The following is a 16,581-nucleotide window of genomic DNA, read 5'->3' on the forward strand; positions in this document are numbered from 1 at the left end:
AGTCCAAAACTAAAAATCTAGAATTGATAGCCTTGTCTGGTTTGTGGGTCTCGTATGACTTTGCTACTACATAATTTGGAGAGGAATATGTAGAATAAAAAGTAAAGTAGTATTGCCAGCCTTGAATGTAAAAAACCGTGTCAGCCCACCAAATATCATGAGATTGACTTAGAATTATGCAGTTTTTAAAAATATAATAAACTCCTGGTTCTTCTTATTTGTCTTCTAGTTTTTGAGCCTGCAGGGTGTACTGTTATCACATTTTCAAGCTTTACTCCTTAATCGTGTGAACTAGAATCTTACTTTCTTTAAATGAAAACGGAGAATCTCAGGTATTCACTTGTCTCAAGGAAAGGGTCTCTAAGTAAAACATCAGATATAGTTAGACTCATGACAAAATCATGAAAGCTGGCAACAAACAAAATCTGGCCCCACTAAAGTCAATGGCGAAACTCCCACTGACTTCAGTGAGGCCAGAATTTCTGTGTCGATTTCTGTTAAGTAAAGCCAGGTGTGAAAGGCTTCACTTAAAAGTGGTTGGTGATTCAGTAGATGGCACTGTATCCTTTGGGTCATAACTAAGCCAGTGCTTTAGCATGCTGCTAGGCTGTCTTTCAGATGAAACCTAAAACCACAATCCATGTAATTTGAAATAATTAAAACTCATGGCACTCTTCACAAGGGTAAGCATAAATCTTCAGTTTCAGAAAAGGCTTACTGACCAAAGTTCAACTCAGGCAGTCATATTTTGCGTACCTAAACTTTCCCTAGCAGTTTCAGTTGAATAAGTTATTCTATACTTCCCCTTCTAAAAAATGTTGAGTAGACGTTGCTGGCACAGAATGGCTGCCATGTTCATACACAAGCAGTAAGAGTAGCTAATCAGACGAGAAGTGATCCCTATGTATAAAATGTAGTCTATATGGTGCTTTGAGATCTTTTGAGTTGAAAGATACCTTGTGAATATGAGATCATAAAAATAGCGACGCTCCTGATTCTGGCAGCTTCTCAGATGCCCAAGACTGAGAGTCATCTTGTTACCGCCCTACCTCAATGAGAGAGAAAGACTTGCTTGTGCTTAACTGGATGTCAGCTCCCTGGCACAACCTGTCTGTTAGCTACCCAAACAATCTCCTCAGGGCTGGGCCAGCCCTTATTTTACCTTGCAGGTAATAGGTGTACATCAGCCCTCCAGCCCCTCTGAAAGCGTTCCCCTTTAGTATTCAGCCCTAGCCACTGGACACTCACAGATTTGTTGTCCCCAAGGGAATAGTATACACAACTTGACTGGTACAACTCAGGTTCAGGTCCGTTATAACATCATAGCACTGAGATATAGTTATAGTGAAAACAATCATAAGTTTATTATCAAAGATAAAGATTTAAGGGATATTGAGTAAGGATAATGGACAGAAATGGTTACACGTCAAACAAAAAAGTATAACACACTTCTTAAGTCTAAACTTAACTTTAACAGGCTAAAATCCTTGCCTAAAGTAGTTTCTCACCTAAGCAATCTCCCAGCATTACTAATGTGTCACCAATGTGGCTGGGATCCACCTTTCATGAATTAAAAAAGCACTGTCCTTTTTGCTCCCTCAGTGATGGATAACAAAATGTCCTTTTGCATCTCCTTATTTCCCAAAACTCATTATTTTATCCCCAGAGTCAGGATAGCCCCATGATTCCTTTCCTGGTGTTCTGGGTCCAAGTTGTTTTCACATCCTTGTGTTGACTCCATACGCAAAACAGCCTTCCATTGTGTTGGCTTACAATGCTTAATCTTTTATTAGACACCTCACGCAACCCTTTTTGGATAAATACTATGAAAACAGTGTGCTAACTGTTGTCAGTTTGTCCAAGCCTGATAGATGTGAACTCTTTGCAAGTTGGCACTGAGTGGGTCGTAGGGTCCCACTGCTGTACTCTGGCTGCTTTGTATGGACAAACTCAATAACTGTCCCACCTCATTTTTGCTGTGGGAAGTACTGTCAAGAGAGCAGGGGTGGAGTGTGAGAAAGGAACAGCACGCCAGCACTAGGAGGCACTTAGCGTGAGATGAGTAGCCAAGGTACAAAAAATTCATAAAAGCAGAGTTAAAATATCTTATAGACAAAGATGATGGATCTTCCAGAACCTTTTTGATGGTTGAGTCCTTCATTTTTGATATCCAAATTCTGTCCTTTAATTTGTACAAGTAACTCAGTTGTCACTTTGCTGTTCCAGGTATTCCTCTGAGTACAGACAAAGTATTTGAAATTCCACAAATTAGGCATGGAAAAACAGAGCTTTAAGGAAAGACAGTAGTAAAATCTTTAATAACAGAGACATTCTCAAATGGGGGTGTTTCCTTTAACTTGCTACACATAATACAGAGAGCACCCCTTAACACGCTCAGAATAAAGGCATTAGAAGTGAGAAAATAAATCTGACAGTACCTACAGTGCTTCAAATAAATTAACAAAACCAGTTTTTGTGAAACATCAGATTAGTAAAAATGTTATAAAATAAATTATTAGAGGACTTGCTCCTCTAGTCTGTAACCTACTAGCTTCTTCTGTAATGGCCTGCTTTTAAATGTCTGAGTAGGATGCTGTGGAACCTAATAGCCTGATCAGGTTCCTATTAAATTTTGGACAGTCGAGATCAATGAACACTGGAGGAATCCTTTCCTCTTGTTTTTTTCTGCTTTAGTATAAAAAAAATTAGTTGTCTATTCCTTTTGGTTTTTCAGTGAATGCATTAAATTTACTTGTGCCATAATTAAAGCTCATTCAGCTCTTTATGTAAGGGTTTAAGTGGGAGGGAATTATGTCTCACACTTAAACTGGGTGTTATAAATCCAGGTTTTCAGAATAGTAACATCTTTTAAGCTTCAAAGTCCAATTTGTCTGTGCTCTTAGTGTTTCTCTCACAACATGAATAAAGTCCAGCTGGATAGCATTTTCAAGTACTGCAGCTTGACCAGTATTTTTGTACTCCCTCCCGAGTTGCAGCCAAGACTACAGCCCCCTCCATCTCTACCAGTCATCCTGGCTATATAGCTGTCTCGGTTTCCTGGGGGAGGTCCAAATCACCATCAAAGACCTTCCTTTTGATGGACTTGAACTCTCCTCTGAGTCCACCAATGAATGTCTACATACTTTGAGAGATTCCAGGACCACTATCAGGTCCCTCAGGATATATGCACCTGCAACAAAAGAAAATGTCCAGTCATAAAGGGTACAGAAAGCTTGTCTGGTTTAATTCTATACTTATCATAGGCCTTCTGAACCCCCTAAGAGGAGTCTGAAATTCCAGAATGTAAGAACACCTACCATAATTGCTACCATGACCCAGCTGTCCTTTTAATTCTGCTGTCGATTTTGACGGTTTAGCTGAGGGTCCAGAACATTCCCACCTTGTGAGTCTTCAGCTGTATCGTCCCACACACCTCTCTCCCTTTGAAGACTGTGGAGTAGATGATGTCAGACAAATGGTTTATTGAGGCCATAACATCAGGTTATTCCATTCATTTCACCTCCATCCTCCATGCCCCCTCTTTCCTGTCCCTTTCAGAGACTCATCTCATGATATTTTGTTGAGACAGGAAGTCATTTCTTTTTTATGCATAGGGGTCATAGAAATGGTTCCATCCAGCACAAGATTAAGGGATTCTATTCCAAATATTTTATGATCCGCAAAAAGAACAGGGGATGGAAACTGATATTAGTTTCTAATAGAAGACTTCTAAACATCTTTGTGAGATCACAGAAATTTAGGATGGTGACTCTCACAGGTATAATTCCATCCTTAGATTTCAGGGATTGGTTTGTGGCCCTTGACCTTCAGGACAGTTACTGAAATTTGCAGAGCTGCATCCTGGACCTTAGTACATACCTTCTCCAAGCATTGGGCCTTGGTTCACGCTTCTGGAATAGATGCTGCGGTTGGCAGTGCAGTTCTGTCTTAACAAATCCCCCTCCTTTTTCTGGAAATCACCTGAAGTGGAGGACTCATAGGAACACTACTTGAAGAAGAAAGAGAAGTTACCTTGTGCGGGGTATGGAGTTCTTCAAGATGTGTCCCTATGGGTGCTCCCCTACTCACCCTACTTCCCTTCTGCTTCAGAATTTCATCTCATGGGACTTTGGGGTAGAGAAGGAACTTCGTGCAATTTGCCCATGCAGCTGTATATATCCTTGGTACAGAGCATGAGGATGTCTGGAGTGTATGTGCGGGGAGCACTCATAGGGACATACATCTTGAAGAACTCCAGTTACTGAACCAGATGAGTAACCTCTTCTTTGATTCCAGCCTTATTGATCAGAATTAAGTATGAAAATTACAAATTCATTTTCATTAGCTGGTGTCAAGTCAATCTCAAGAGACAGGTGCTGTGGACTGTGGTCGTGTTCTGTTAGTGGACCTGATAGGCAGGTTAGATCAGGATTCAAAACTGCAGCAGAGAGGCTGGGACCCAAAATCTTAATGTGACAGCTAACATGGGAATTATTTTTCAAAGCAGCTGTCTGCAAAAGAAGGGAAATTGGAAACAGTGGATATAGACAGTCATGACAGGATTGTAGGAATCTGGGATTCCTGACTGCATAGGTCTTTAGAGACCACCCACTGAGCTTTGGCAGGTGGTAATGTAATACGCTATAATAACATAGAGGTTCTTAATGAAATTTGAGAACTGTTTTATCTGAGATCTTCATTACAAATACAATAATCCTTTTACTTGTGTTCTATTACCAAATTATATCAGAAATGGGCAGAAGAGACTCCAGAGATGGGACCACTAACTATGCAATACTCAACTAGTTAAGGATTTGTAAATAATCAAGTCTTGCTGTGGAATTTGACCACATGGTTTTCTGGCCCAGAGACAAGACATAGTCGTCTGAGCCCCTTTCATACTGAATGTGATCTTCCCATCCCACCCTCCCAATAACCACATTATAAAAATCTAAACATCGTGTGGGGTGTGGAAGGGACTCTGAGGCGGAGGATACTGGGGAAAACTGTTACCATTAGAAAAAATGCCCTGTGATCGATAATGACCACATAGAAACTCATTTTCAAAGGACTCATCTGAAATGCCCACACACATAGTAAATTGTTTAGAACTCTGTTTTTCTACCTTGCAAGGATGAATGGCAGAATTGAATCTACCAGCATTTGAATCAGTGCCTCCCGGGAGTATGTTTTCTGAAATAAACATTAAGCCACCCGCTTAGTAAGCACACACAGGTCTCAAATACTGCTGCTTGAAATAGGCGATTAGATCAATGCAATAGGATGGGGGTTGAGCCACACGTGATATCGCCACACATAAGACTTCCTAACTCTTAATAAGAGTGCCTAACTGCTTTTTGTCTTGATCAACACAATTTATAGCTGAGTATTGTAAGGGGAAATCACTCTCAATTTTAAATGTATAATTCAATCTTCTAGTAGTAGCGGTTCCCTTTTTGTTGCAGTCTGTAGCTTAAGGAGACAAAGCTCTTGTTTGCAGAGATATTTTAGGGATTACTGCTTAATTATAAACCAAGTTAACATGAAGAAAAAACTATTTGCCGTGAACTGCATAACCTCATTCCCTTGGCACAAAGCCACCAGACAGATTTTCATCTTAATGCTCACCAGATTAAGCATTCTAGATCTCAGAATGCTTTTATAACAACTTCCCACCCCCATTGCTCCATCACTTCTTTTGGATCTAGAGTATAATACATAGTGTGTATATTTCATCTGGGGGCGGCAGGAAAAGAGTTTCGCAATATATAGTAGGAGGTCCATAGCATATGACTAATAGTTGCATTGTAAAAGAATTCATGTCAGAGACTGTGGTTCTGATAATACTTATCAAAGAATACATACTACTTAGCTTTCTCTGGCAGAGGATTCCAGCTCCATTTAACTGTCAATGTATGCCTTTATCTATAATCCTTCCAAGTCTGGAATTCTTGATAGAGTGCCAACTGTCTTGGCTTACATATTATCAGAAAGAGAAAAGCCTATGATAGCGGTACCAAACAGGGCCAGTGTAGTTATTCAACTACCTAGTGTCCGGCTTCTAATAATGATAATTATATAAATCCTGACTGTCTTCATATCTTTGGAAATGTGAGATAACAAACTGCTTTATGAGCATCTGAACTAGCTGCATGTGAAATATGTTACTGTTTTATCAAAGATTGATCTTGAATCATTTTGATGACAAAATGTTAGTGCTTTATTAATGATCAGAGTAATATAAGGTTTCTCTTGAAAATTTTGTTGGCAGCTTTTACTATCAGGCTCAGTGCAGTAATACTTTACCATGGTCATTCTATTTGCCCAATTTCCTCCCAAGCTCTTAAACAGTTTACTATCAAAGCATTTTTTCCTTCCAAAATTTCAGTGGGACGGTATTTGGATTTGTAGAACAGGCACGTTTATACTTTATTTAAAACAAGCATTACTGTTGTCATAAGGTTTAGAGTTGTCACTAACTGGAACTTGAGATTTATTATTATGCCTGTGGCTAAATATTAATCTGCGTAAAGGGGTAGCTTATTTTCTTATTTTAAAACTTCTTTGAATACTTGCAGATCCTAATAGATGAACGAATGGTTCTACTGGAGGGATCGGTGGAGCTGATTTATTGAATTAACAAATAACAGTTGAAGTGTATGTACAAGACACCTATCTTTCTGATAAGCAGTCAACCATTGCTTTGCTGTTAAGTTTCAGTAAAAGAATGCATGTTTCTGAAAAGGTTGAGCTGATAATTTGAATGCATTATTTGTCCTTGATCTTAATCATTCAAAGTGTTCACTCAGGTAGTTCACCACTTCCTGTTTCACTCCTATCCAAGAGATGCAGATGAAAAAGGAGCATTTAATGTGGCTCATTCTATACAAAGTGTGTTCACCCTAGGTTTCTTTGCTTTTGGTCTTAAGCTACTGCTTTAAGAAAATTTGTGGTTATCTGATCAGAATCATGTGAACATAGCTCAAATTTATGAGCTAGATTAGTTCCTGAAAGTAATAAATCTCACATTGTTCTTGATCTCACCATGTGTCTAGGAAGGGTCACTCTCAGTGCTGAAGTTTGACATATAGGGGATTAACGAGAACCCATTCTAAGCTGTTGTGCACACTGACAACGGCCCATTGCACCAAGGAGCAGCTGTTGGTAGAGAGGGTTTGTTGAGGAAGCTGTGTGAGTTTCACAACACTCTTCCAGCAGAAATCCCCCATTGTAATGCTCTATAATATATATTTATAAAATATACACATGAAGGTTAATGAAGTAGTAGTAACAAAAAATGTGCCTTACACATGAGTGGACTCCTTTTCAGATTTTGCTATAGCGGGATGTTCAGGAGAGGACATTGCTATGCCACCTACCTGTCCAATCCTCTGAGGACAATTGTGTACATCCCAGCTTGCTGGTGTTTGCTTCCTCCTCTGAAAGGCAGACTCCTTGTTCTTTCCTTTATCCTCACTAACTGTTAGAATCTGCAGGGCTGGAATCTGGGACCATGGGGGTTCTGGGCTGCTGACTTCTCTGCATCCCCACAGGAGGCTTTGGCTGAGCTCCCAAAGGAGGGACCCTGCACAGCTGGGCTCGGCAGGAAGTACCACCCAGCAGGACCTGAGTGGCAGCCCTTCACGGCCCTCTGGCTGATACCAGTACTTAAATGAGGAAGCCATGAAGGGGAGCTGTCTGAGGAACAACACAGACTGCCTGCCTTTTTCTCCTCCAGACCCTGCTTGCAGTAGATCCTAGACTTCAGGCTTCTGACCCTGGTTTGTCCTTGACTTTGCTATTAGATTGCTGTGTGTAACCTGGCTCATGACCCTGATCTCCTGGTAACCTGGCCTTGGCCTGCTTCCCAACACCTGACTCATGGTTCACCATATGGCCTGTCTCTGACCTCATGGTACAAAAGTACCAAGTACTTGGCCTTATTCACGATTCCTGGTCCGACTATTAGGTTTGACGGCCCTTGTCGTGACACTGATGATGTATTTCTCTCTAAGACCAGTTCTGGTTTATTTTTTGGGCAAAATGTCAAACTTTTTTCACCATCTAGGAGGCAGCAAATCAAATTTTGAATTAAAAATATTTGATGTGATTAAAGTGAAGACTGCTGCTGCACAATTTTAATTATAGACAATATTCTTTACTTCCTTTCCTGGATGATTACACAGTGTTGATGTATACTGCTAAACTACTTTTTTTTCCACTAGAGGTAGCTGTATTTCATTAGTGGGTGAAGTGATTTATGTCTGTAGTTTGTACATAAAATTGACAAATATAATTTTGTTTGTTTGGACAATGCTACTAATTACTTCTCTTTTTCTTTGTTGTTGAAATATTGCTTTTTGGAGACACTACAACATAACAAAGAAAACAGAGATAATGCAAAATGTCCAAGACTTGCATACTCACATCATCATTTGTGGGCAATTGAAGTAGGGTAAGATAGATGATTAGCAAGTGGTCATCACTCTGTCATACTCAGGAAATCCCAACAGCTGAGGCCTGAGTCAGCCCTTTTAATTATAATTTACACAGCCATCATATGTATTTATAGGGGGTTTGATTCTCTTTATCCATATCTAACAGTTTTGGGGAGTCCTTCTCTTATAAGTTGCCTACTAACTTAACTCAGCTAATATTAACATATACATCAACTAGTTACCATCGCATTCTTGTGGTTGAACATCTGCTGATGTTCCTATCTTAAAATATCCAAAATTACCATAAACTGGTACTTTGCAGTCACCTGTCACCAGTTTAGGCATACTTTTGTATTGCAGCACTCTTTCTTGTGAAATGTTACGATACAGATCACTCATTGGTTAGTTGCTTATGAAATGTCTTTAGGCCTTAGGCCTCAGTTATTTTGGCTAAACTGTTGTCTTACATAGTTGAGGCCTGTAGGCTTTTGCGTTACTGCCTTAATCCATAGCTATATCTTTCTTAGCATATACCTATATATCAATAGTAAAATAACTGTCCACAAGACCTATATGTAATTATTTTTTCCTCCTAGGTGTTCTTCCTCCCAGTGAAGTCCTGATAATTCACTCATAGCGGTATACCCTGATTAATACTCCCATTTCTCTTCAGATGACTATCTTTGGGTCATGAAACCATGAATGAGATTACTTTGGTAGCCTTTTAGCACTCCTGCTTTATTCATGTGTATATGCTATTGAGATAGCCTCTGTCCCAGGGAAAAGAGTAATGCACCTGTCAATCCTCTGCTGACAGACTAAATATGATCTTGCAGGGCCTCATCACAGAAGTTGGTGGTAGGAGAGTAACAGCTAGAATTTTGGGAATCTGTTTGTCAGAGCACAGAGGGCACTGGAAGACCCTTTGAAGCCAGGGAGTCCCGATCACGTGAGCTGTTTGATCACGTCTTGATCCACCGTTGCCTCTTTCTATCCAGAAGCACAAAACTAAGACTGAATGTGGATTAAAATAGGTAATTTGGTGTCCAAAATGTTACTTTTTGCTTCTAACTACCATCATACATGTCCCAAGATTTTTAGCTGAATAAGCAAATGTTCTATTGCTTTCACTATCAAATATTACCAGTATTACTTACCTGGAAAAGCTACGTCAATGACAAATGATATTCACATTTGCTTACAAATATTGTACTTTACCATGATGCATATTTTGAATCAGTACATTTTTTGTGATGTATTACTGCCTCTCGCTATAATTTATAACATTTCAGTGGATAATGTTTTAACTTTCTATTCTGTGGAAATTATCATGTTTATTTCAGTAACTTCACTAATTTTGTGATAATTCATCATAGTTTTTTAAATAGAAAAGTCACTTTTAAATTAATAATTTTTTATTCATAAGAATGGAAAGACTTGGTGTATTTGACAAGGGTTGCAAAGGGCATTGCAGTGAAAAATGTCAGCATAATTTGTTCCTCTCATCGTGTACAAAAGTTCTGAAGTCAGAGGTAAATGTTTTGACATTAAATTCTACTGAACCTCTTTAATCACAATAAATCTTCTCAGATCAGATGAGTGTCTGCGGGATATCTGTCTGACTTTGGGCCTCTGTTATAAGAATTTGACACTAACATTTGTACTGCACAGTAGAGCAAGGAACAATACTAATGCAAATTGCAGCCTCCTGACTTGCCAGAGATGGTTTTCTTGCTGTTCATCATCCACTGCCCAGTATTTAAATAATCACTCATAATTCTTTCTGTGGGTGGTGACTCCTAGCCCAAACATGGTACTATCAACTTGGAGCAATTTATAAACTCCAATTTATGGAGATTGACTCATACAACGGGTGCCTGTCTGGATTAATTTTTTTTTTTCTGTTTGGGGCAGATCATCTCCTGGGAATGGGTAAGGGTTAAAATGAATTGTAGACATTAAATATAGTTTGCACCTGTGGTGTAGGGGGATATGATTGTATCAAATTGTGATGTCTTATTTGAATATCTGTGTGGAAATATTGGCAATGTGGTCACATTAATTTGGACTTGGCCAAGGGCAACCTGTTATGCTGCAATCCTCCACACCTCATTGCAGGATCATCACTGAGAACCATTAAGGCTGCAGTCTGGGGCTGTCAGCTTTGATTGACCTTGAACTACTGGCCCATTGTCACAGACATTAGGGTCATATTTGATAAAAAAAAAAGTGATTTTAGTATTTTTTAATCAAATATCTGATGTGAACAAGGTATATTTTTCAGTTGTGAACAGATTCAGATGGTTTAAAAACTTTTCTGCAAAGATAGACATAATCTGCATACCATAATACTATATGTAATATATTTGGTATTACAGTTAAGTGAGAACAGAGTACTCTGGACTCTGCAAGACAAACAACTAAGAATCCCTATCCTGAAGAACTTATGTTTTTAGAATGCAAAATATGGTACAATGCTTCACAGACAATTAGACTTTACAGCATTCAGAGAAAAGGGGAATGGCTTATGGAGATGGAGTAGAGGAAAACTAGATGAAATGTGGAAGTTGTGAAAAGGTAACTGAATCCTCTGGTGGGCTAGGTGCAATGACAGGAGAATGGAAGGAAAAGGTCAGTGCGGTTTTGTGTTACGTATTTATACAAATTAAGATGAACAATATTTGATGACAATTGTTGAATAAGCTGCTGCAACATTTGAGCATCTTTCTTTCAATGCCCAATAGTTGAGGTACTTTGTAGGAATCTGTCATCACTTTGAAAACACTAAACAAAATATATTACTGAAATTTCTTTTGATTTAATGAGCTCTTAAAATATCTCTGATCATTTATTATATCCACTCAATTTTCTGAAACCAGGTCACATGGTGACAGGTTCAGGATTGGACTCCAACTCCTGAACTCTAAACCTGGCCCCGACAGATTCCTACTGTTGCCTTGTCAGGTAATTTAATCTCTTTGTGTTTTAGTTTTCCCATGTGTAAAATAGGGATAATACTTGCCAACTTCAGAGGAGTATTGTAAGGATTTATTAGTGTGTAAAGTGCTGTGGAAGTGGAAAAAGCCATACAGGTTGCTATGTAGTAGTAGTTTGAGAATGCAACTGTAACACATCTGTGGGGAGAGCTGCAAACTCCAGTTTAGAGAACTGAAACAGGCACTCCCACACATAAAACCCCATTTGTCAACATGAACACTTTAAATGTACAAGTGGGGAGAATGGCCTTTGTTAGTAAAAGGTTGAATTTTAGATTTATATTTTGAAGATGCATGAGTATAAAGCAGCCTGTTCAATTTTTTCTGTTTAATTGGCTCAATTTGACTTTTTGGTGGGACAAATTGGGAATCCTCTTTTGAGTATGAAGTGTTCATTACTGAATATCCAGGAAAGCATTTATCAAATCCTAAGCAAAACATAGGAAAAAACATTTCCCCTCTGTTTTACATTTCCTTGGACTGGCTGATACCTTCCCTTTAAGAACTTGGCTCTTCAAGGGTAGGCTTAACCTTGTAGTTGAAGCATCACTGTTCACAAGGATGGAAATAGCATTTTTCTTTTTACTAGTATTTCATACCAGTTACCCCACCATTTTGCCAACAGCATTGGCTTACATACTATTGTACTATGTATTTTCTCTCTCTCTCTTTTTAAAGAAAACACTGAGAATTTTTATTTAAACTTCTTATGAAGACAGTGGGGCCACTCCCTTTGCTACTAAGCACTGCACTTTCTTCAACTTTAAAAGAAGGTGTGTGCATATATGGCTGTGTTTAAGTTGCTTTTTCACAGATTGAAGTGGTGAAAACAAATAGCTGTTTTTAAGTATAGAAGAGTGCACATGAATTTTAAATAACTGGCCTGAATTATCCTTCCCACTGTGGCGCTTTCACAAAGATAAGCCTACAGCAATGTTCACTTGAACTAAAGATGTCTGTATTCTGTGGTTTCTCCATGGAAACACAGTCATCAGCCATAGAAAACAATTCAATTCAGAAAGGCTGAGTTTCCTTTCCAAATAGCCCCTAAAATACCTCTTGGTAGATTTAGTTCAGATTCACACGTGCTGACCACTCGTTAACTATGAAAAGACTGCAGAATATCTTTTGAACGATTTTCAGTAGAAAGCTAGGGACATTGTGAGCTGCTCACCCCTAGGACCATGGGAAATTTTGAGATGATTGCCAAAGCAATTGTGCAAATGAATTGGCCACAGAAACCGTGGGATTGTCTTTCTTTTATCCTTACTGTTGTGCAGAAACAGAAAATATTTTCCCATTGAAGTATAATCATTTCATCAATGCTTCAATATCTAACATTGTCTCAAAGAATGAGTCATTAGTTTGCCACTGCACGTCCATCCTATTGCCATTTCAGAATGCTGAACAGAGTGGTTTTTTTACTGGGCTAACTGTACTGGCACTGAATCCTGCCACTACTGAACTATTAGTATTCTTTTCTTCTATCTTCTTCTTCCATGCCTTGGGCTCAGAAGGTGCTGTTAAGATTCACTTCTAGCTAATATTATGGCTTCTCTGTAGCTGTTTCATTGACTAATGTTAGCACCCATACTCTTGCATGCTTCATGTTCTCTTCACACTTCCGCATTTTAAGCCTTTCCTTCACATGCTCATGCCACATGCTTCCTGAAATTGTTTTAACCTTTCTTTCACCCTCTGAGTGGACTTGAATCTTGTCATATGTTTACATCATATATAATGTAATTTGGGCCAAATTCTGCTCTCAATTGCATTTGTGTAAATCTGGAGTAATTTTTTTAATTTCTATGGAGTTATGGATTTACACTGGAGTAACAGACTAAGATTAAGGATTAATGTACAGCACTGGTCATAAAAGGATCTCAAATGCACTCTGATGTTGCTAAAGAAGTGGTAATAATAATTAATATTGAATATGTCAAATGCTGAGTTTTGCTATGCCTTTAGATCTCACTGTACTTAGGGTAAGCATTTCAGCCATTCTTTCTGAACTATTTCAATAATTATTCTTGCCATTCCTCTAGTACCATTTGTCCGAGAATCTCCAAGCTCTTTTGATATCAGCCTTATTAACCAACTCTATGAGGTATACAAGTTTTATTATTCCTATTTTTCAGGTGGGGAAGCTGAGGCTTATATGTTAATTGACTTGCACAGAGTCAACCAGGAAGCCTGTACTAGATCCAGGAACAAAATTTAGCTCTCTTGATTCCCATTTCTGGTCCCTATCTATAAGACCATCCTTCTTTTAGGGTTTGTGTTTGCTATACCTTAATAAGGTAAAGATATTTCATATACTTAGTTCTGCTAATCAGAAAATCATTTTTTCAGTTGTCCTGGAAGACTTAGAAGCTAAAAAGGAGGTGGAGTCATGTGAATATGTTCCTTGTCTCCTTCCATTTTTGTATTAGTTTCTTAAGTAGCTATTCAAAAAGAGATGCCCGGATAGATCAGGGAATTGCCATATGTCTAAGTTGCATGTTTTTGGATCTGGTCCAAAAGTCATTACCGTCTGATGGCTGGTTGTTTAGTGGGATAAGAGTTGGCATTTTCAGTTTTGTTCCCAGTATACAGATGTCTATATAACGAAATTACTGTGATGGGCCATGATCCTGCAATTGGTTCCACGTGGTTGGATCCTTGTACACATTTATAGTGCTTTTCTCTTCAGTGGGACTCTGTGGAGGCAGACGGGTCTGCTCATAGGATCCAATTGCAGTATTAGGGCTATGATTATCATCAGTTAGACATCTCCCTGGCTGGTTAGCAGTTGAGAGGCAAAATAGAGCATGGAGTCTGAACTCCCATCTCATTCCTCCTGATGCTACTTCCTGGGTTGCCCATTGGATGGGCAGTGTAGAGAAAACTTGCACTGCTGTTGTTCATTCTGTAGATACCCTTTTGATTAAGTCAAATACTTCATTCTCCAGGTCTATCATTCCAAGACCTATCAAAACCACTAAAATTAAGGAAGAAAAATTGAAATATTTTAGAAATGTGAGTGCACACATTCTAATCGGTATAATTGCTCTCTGACAATTTGAAATCAGTTTTTAATGTACGCTGTTCAGTAAAATAATAATTACCATAGCAACACATGCTGCCTCTGAAACATAGTTCATCCTTTCAAAAGGATAGAAACATAAAGCCTGAACTCTTGGCACAGCTCAGAGCAATTAGTGTTTCTTCACCTTCTTTCAAATCATTATCTTTGAAAGATGCAAACAGAAGTCATAAGGTAAACAGCAATCAAGTGTTGCTCTTACAGTTCCTGTTTAGTTAGGGTTGGATCAGTGGTTTGTGTATCTTGTGCTGAATTTAGCAAAGTAATAGTACTGATGTAACCCATCCAGAGTAAGAATTGCAGTTGATATAGGTGAGTGTTATGGGAGTTTCCTTGGTGCCCCTTAACTCCTACCCTTATTATTTGTATTATCATAGTGCCTAGGAGCACTAGTCCTAGATCAGGACCCCATTGTTTTATGTGCGTCTGATGCTCTCTAAGATAGTGAGGCAACTCCCCACCCTCTTCCCTTAGCATAAAGAATTCTTGTTTGTGCCTGCTGTGGACCAGACTTTGACAACACAAGCACTGCCTTCCAGTCCGCAACAGGCTTTGCTTTCTCAGTACAGGTTAGCAAAACGTGCAAGCCAGCCCTCAATCCTCTGAATGTTCCCCGTAATGTCCAGCCCCTTATCCCCTGACCACTGAGAGAATTACCAGGCCTGCTGTTCCCAAAGGAACAGTACACATCAGCTTGTCAGATTCAATTTAGGATCACTACTTTGCTTAACATCACAGCACTTAAACTTATTCTTGTTTTCATTATAAATATATCTATTAGCAAAGAATAGATATTCAAGTGATAGTGAATAAGACTATGGGAAACAAGATGGTTACATATACAGCAAAGTAATAACACTGTTTCTAGAGACTAAACTTAACTAACAAGTTACTCTACTGTCTAAGCTTATCTCATCCAAAATTCTCTCCAGAATTTTTAACCATGCCTGGTCAAGACCACTCTCATTGTCTGGTTACTTACTAGGTGAAGGATAACAGGGTGTCATCTTTGTCCCCCAAATATACCAAAGCAAATCTCTGATGCGCACTTCCAGATAGGGTTCCCCTGAACAGCTGGGTGTTCACTTCTTCCTGTTACTTGTCTCTCTCTGAAATTTTCACAAATCTTCATTAATAAGGCTATGACTTTGTCACGGAAGTCATGGATTCTGTGACTTTTCGTGACTTCTGCAGCAACCAGCTGCACCGGCCACTGCTGGGGCAGTCTCGGGCCACTGCCCCACCCCCAGCAGCAGCAGGAGTTTTGGCGGGGGGCTGAGGGCTAGGGACTGAGGTGCGAAAATGGGTGAGGGCTCTGGGTGGCGCTTACCTTGGGGGGCTCCCCGGAAGTGGCAACATCCCTCAGCCTCCTAGGAGGAGGTACAGCCAGGGGGCTCTGCGCGCTGCCTCCGCCTGCAGGTACTGCCCCCCCCCCCAGCTCCCATTGGCCGTGGTTCCTGGCCAATGGGAGCTACGGAGCCGGGGCTCGGGGAGGAGGCAGCGCACAGAGCTGCGTGGCCACACCTCTGCCTAGGAGCTGAGGGATGTCGCCGCTTCCGGCGAGGCATGGATTTGGATAGGGAGCCTGCCAGCCCCACCAATACCCAGCCCCCAGCACCAGCAGGGGTTCCATGCCCCTCTCCCACCCAGCACCCGCAGCACCCGCAGGCCGCCCTCTTCCCCAAGATTTAGTAGGGGTATATAGTACAAGTCATGGACAAGTCACAGGCTATGAATTTTTGTTTACTGCCCGTGACCTGTCCATAATTTTTACTAAAAATACCTGTGACTAAAACGTAGCCTTATTCATTAGCATTTGCTTTAGACTGATGAGAGGAGACCCATTGTGAACTATACAATACATACTTTACATGTTAAGAGCCAGATAGATTTTCTGTCAGATGAGAAATGTTTGTTTCTCACCTTTGCTGGTGACCAGTCCCTAGACACAAACTTTAGAACATACTCCTTACACAACATCTGTACCTGCATTTTGCAATGATTTTGATGACCACTGTGATTCTGGCTTTTATTTGAAACCTCATATGACACTAGTAAACTA

At 39.7% G+C, this 16,581-nt stretch overlaps 1 protein-coding gene across 3 annotated transcripts in view; it reads left to right on the top strand.

Annotated features, from left to right (window-relative positions):
* Window positions 1-16,581, top strand: part of PPM1E (protein phosphatase, Mg2+/Mn2+ dependent 1E) — a 103,375-nt gene that overhangs the window by 17,059 nt on the left and 69,735 nt on the right. Inside the window, exon 1 of one of the 3 annotated variants that reach the window (XM_065573241.1) lies at window positions 7,763-7,781. The exons of the other annotated variants lie outside the window; for them this stretch is intronic. The gene's annotated coding sequence lies outside the window, so the exon portion shown is untranslated. Of the gene's footprint in view, window positions 1-7,762; window positions 7,782-16,581 lie in introns of those variants that run through there. 3 annotated transcript variants of the gene reach the window in all.

Source organism: Chrysemys picta, chromosome 19 (assembly GCF_011386835.1).
Source record: "Chrysemys picta bellii isolate R12L10 chromosome 19, ASM1138683v2, whole genome shotgun sequence".
Classification (NCBI taxonomy): domain Eukaryota; kingdom Metazoa; phylum Chordata; order Testudines; family Emydidae; genus Chrysemys; species Chrysemys picta.